Below are 5,000 nucleotides of genomic sequence, written 5' to 3' on the forward strand. Positions count from 1 at the left end.
GGTGAATACAATGACGTTGACAATTATACAGATTTTCACAGTAATGAACTTTTGAGTAATGACAGTACAAACAGACATGTGGGTGATGCGTCAGATGGTGAAGTTACGGTCCCAAGAGTAGCCGAAGGGAATGAGCGAGAAACACCATTGTCTTACAATTCTTAATAAAAACATTGAGCAGACAAATCAGCTTTATGTAACCGGTATGGACCCTAACCCTTTGTCTGTGCAGCTTGACACTAACACGAGTTCGAATGAAAAGAGAGATGTGGAGTTATCCTCGAATAGCAATAATGATGGGGTTATACAGTCTAACGTAAAAGTTCTAGACTACAGATTCGTCCACTGATGAACATGTTGCCAACAGTGTGCTAGATCTGAATGTTACCTGTTGGGTGACCAGGGGTCATACATATCCAAAGGGATATTACAAAAAATGGAATGAAGGGAAAATAATTTATACTCAATTAATGCGCATGAACTGTCGAATCGATTGCAATAGCTTATCTCTATTATCCCTATTACATCTATTTTTTTTCATTTTGCTCTTATCTCTGAAGTTTTCAATTATATGAATATTAAAATTTAAAAAATCAATAGACTGATACTAATGGTGCTGAAGTCAGAGGATATACAAATGCCGGATCCTGGTTTGATTGCACTCAAGGAGGATTGACAGCTGTAGGAATTTCCTGGTTACTTTCATTAATCAGACACTTGTGAACAGAACAAACCGTCAGTGGTCAAGACAACTTCCATATTTCAAAACGAGGGTCATCCAACTCTGTAAGACCCTGAATAGCCTGTGTGTGTGTGTGTGTCCGCGCATGTATGCATGTATGTTTTGTGTCTGTTTGATCATGTTTGTTTTTACACCATGATAAAAGTGCAAAATCAAATGATGCGGAAATTTGTACCAAATATGACATAACACATTGTACGTAATACCAGACCAGTAGCCAGGGCCCGATTTTCGTTCATGGGTACAATTATGCACAACTTGTTTGGGCTCATGAATGTGTATGGTGAAAGGTTAGTCCAAGATCTTGCATACTAAGAGAAGCAGACTGTAAACTTGATGGACTAGCAAGCGAGTATTGTGACTGGGTTGTTAGACTCTTTCAAGGAAATCACTGAAAATGTTAAAGACCTAGGAAAAAGAGTGTCTAATCTATAACTGATGTTATGTAACAATCGTGTGCACATTTAGAAATTGTTTGCAATGAGCCTTTTTTTTTTTGACTACTGTCAGATCAGGTATCATGTGTAGAACATGAGATTGATGGATGTGACAAACGATGCAAAACATGGCAAAGTACATAGGTTACTTGGGAATGAGGACCTGCTACTGAATCTCAAGAAACAAAGTCCTTATAAGTGTAATTCCGTGGTTATTTTTACAATCTTATCTTACATTCCATTTGCTGAATGGTGGAATATCTTCACTCCTATTCCGGTAGATCATTTTTTTTTTTTACTTCCACAACACTTGCACACTTTGCTGTCCCTGTAAGTAACACGCACACCATTATAGGATGGGCAACTCGAAGATTGCAAGAAGTCACTTAGAGAGTATATATATATATCAGGCAATGAAGTTCAGGTACCTTTATCTTGAGGACAATTGTATCCTCCATGTTATCATCAGAGATGCTGTGAGAATGAACAAAATTTCATCCTAATGTCAATTCATAGTCCAAAATAGTTATCAACCATTTTCAACTTCTTGCCTAATTCAGAGAAAATCATTTTTTCAACAATCAAAACTACCTCGTCAATAGTAGCATGTATAAGCAAATCCTCTTCTCACATAGTAGATGAAACTGGAACATTATTCATCCCTGCATCTTGCACCCTTCGCGTGAACGACATTGCACTGAGATATACTAGCTCCCCTGATGATGTGCTGGGAGTGTATGTTGTCGATATCAGCCATACTAAGAATATTTTGCAGAATTCTTAGATGTCGCCTCATCCAACCCCAGCGCTACCCGACATACCACAGGGCCATTTATTAAATAAAAAGACAGATAAGCTATTTAAAGAGCAGTCACAACTCTCTAAGGATCAAGAAAGCCTGATGCAGAGACTCGATAAATACGGTGAACTCCCCGACCCGGTGGGATTTCACAGTATACATGATATTAGTTATCTTCACTTTCCTCACTCATGTTTATATTGTTGTTGGTTGTAGCATATAGGGTAGTATGTCGTATTCCTCCTCGTTAATACTGTTTGAGACCTCCTAGTCGCCACAGAGCTCGTGATGAGATCTGTTTGGCTGAGATGAATCAGGACGATTCATCCCGCCGGGGGAGCATGTCACGGAGGCGGCTAGCCAGACTATCATCTTTATTGCTGGTGGGGCTACGACCCCTCAATCACCAATGCAACAACTCCATAATATGTCCTTAAGTAACAATGAAAATTTCTGGTTGAATTTTCGTATGAACGAGGGCATGTCCATGCAATCACATGATCACCTGTACGTATGTGTCATTCACGAAATCACCCTGCCAGGTCAGGTCATATGTGCTGACCTATTAGACTGACGTATGCAAGCAACACCTTGGGACAGGGTATTTCTCTTGAGAGATGGGTCCGTGAAGAGTCATGTGTGAATGTGTAAAAGTGTGTGAGCGTATCCATATTGTTACTTCATAATATGTAGATATATTACTTATAATGTGTTCGTATAGAATTATTTTGGTGGGGATGATTAGCATTTTATAATAAGGAATTTACAGGGAAAGTGTTCTTAACTGCTTCATGTTTCTATGATTGTATTGTTATCAAGAGGGATTAATACGATATGATATGTACAGGTTGCCAGTTTTAGTGTATCTGTTCGTTTGAGTACAGTGGTTTTAAGTGGCGTTCCCATACTTTTATGTTAGTGTTGTGTTCGTGGGCAGTGGGGGGTTTTGATATGGTTGTGTCTATATTGAGTTGTGTGTGAGTGTGTGTGTGTGTGAGTGTGAGAGTGTGTTCTTTGTGTGTGGTTTGGGTGGGTGGGTGAGTATTTATCTACTGTTAGTGTGGGTGTGGGTGAGTGGGTGTGGGTGTGTGTGTTGGTGTGTGTGTGTAATCTGAGAGTGTGGTTGTGTGGACATGTGTGTGAGAGTGTTTGTTGTGTATTGTGTGAGATTTGTGTGTCTGGTCTATACAGTGTGAGTAGGGTGTCTGTATGTGAGTTTTTGGGGGGGGGTGTGTCGATGTCGGGTGGGGTGGTGGGGGGGTGGGGGGGATAACAAAAATCTACTAACTCAATATACTACTACTCACTATATATCAAAATATATCTAAATCTCATCTACTAGAGTGTGTGTGTGTGTCTCTGTGTGCTGGTGTTTGCCTTTGAGTGTTTGGCTGGTGTGTGCTGTGCCTTGTCTGGAGTGTTGTGAGGGTGGGAGGTAGGGTGTGTGTTTGTTTCTTTGACGACCGAGTGATTTGGTGGTAATTGGTATATGCCAGTCGTGCGTGCTGTGGTTTGGTAGGTTGGAAAGCGGGAGCGAGCGAGTGGTGTGTGTGGCTGTTTGTCGTCGTCGTGAGTGGGTGTGAGTGTGTACTGGGTGTGTGTGTGTGGGGGTGTGTGTGTGTGTGTGTGTGTGTATTTGTGTGATGTCTTGTGGATTATGTGTTAGTTTGATTTTGTGATATGAGTGTGATGTAGTGGGTTTGTGTGTCTAGATTTTTGTGATTTGGATTTTTTATATTGATTTATATTTATATAGTGTTGTATATTTTATTGAGATATAGTTTACGTATCTTGTTATATTATAGATATTGATATATAGTATTTAGTTTTAGCTGAGTGAGTGAGTAGAGTGTGAAATATATTATATTTTTTTTGTTGTGTTTTATTATTGAGTTTGAGTTTCGAGAGTGTGATGTTTTTATATATATATATATAGAGTGAGAGTGAGAGTCGAGAGCAGTAGGCCGATATATTTTGTGATTTTCCTTTTGTTGTTGTTTTGAGTGTTATTGCTATATTGTGTTATTTTTTTGTTTTTTGTTTTTTTAGTTTGGTATGCATGTTATATGCTGATCTCTTCTTATCTAAGCTATCTGTCATATATATCAAATGTGTATTCTTTATATAGTGTGAGTGTTTGGTGTGTGTTGTTAGATAGTTAGATAGATTAGATATTGTTTATAATGTATTATATATTTATTTATTGTTCGTTTTGAGAGTTTTTTTTATTTATAGTTTTTGGTTAGTTGTTGTTATGTTTCTATTTATTCTTCTATATATCTGTTCTATATTTCTATTTTAGTTATATGATTTATTTATTTAATATATTTTTATTCGTTTTTTTTATTATTTTCATTGTTTTACACATGGTGTGAGTGTGTTCTCAATTTATCATTTATGTTTAATTAGTACATATTTAGTGAGATTTATTACGCTTTTTGTGTGTTTGCGTGGTCGTGATTTATGGTGGGGTTAGATTGTGCACTGCAAACTTGGTTGTGACTGTTCTTTTGCATCTGGTGATATTTTCGTTTGATTTAGTATAGATACGGCTATACCACGGTTACGGTGCATGGTGCTGAATCTTTGGCTTTGGGGCAATGGGGTGATGATGGTGTGGGTGGTGGGTGAGCGTGGTTAAAGTTATCATTGGACAGGGGGCGGCAGGGGGGTGTACAGTGTGGTTGTGGGTGCTGGGTTTGGGGGGTGTGAGGGGTGTGCGGTTGTGGTTGGGGGGTGTGGGGGGGTATTGGTATGGTCATGTATGTGTATGTGTGGTGTGTGTGTGTGTGTGTGGTGGTGTGGTGCCTGTGTGTGTATGTGTGCAGGGAACGTGTAGTGTGTGGGTGTAGATAAGTAGGTATATATATATAGGGTGTAGGTATGTCGTGTGTGTCGTGTGTGATAGTGGTGTGTGGGGTTGGTGCTCGTGTGGCACTGATTATGTGTGTTGTGTGTGTTGCTGCTGTCGTAATGTCGACCTGTAGATTGGTGTGTAGCCTGTGTGTGTACCTTCTGCGGC

The sequence above is a fragment of the Penaeus japonicus genome, unplaced genomic scaffold, assembly GCF_977035675.1.
Source record: "Penaeus japonicus unplaced genomic scaffold, GWHDUDI00000001_assembly GWHDUDI00000026, whole genome shotgun sequence".
NCBI classification, from domain to species: Eukaryota; Metazoa; Arthropoda; class Malacostraca; order Decapoda; family Penaeidae; genus Penaeus; species Penaeus japonicus.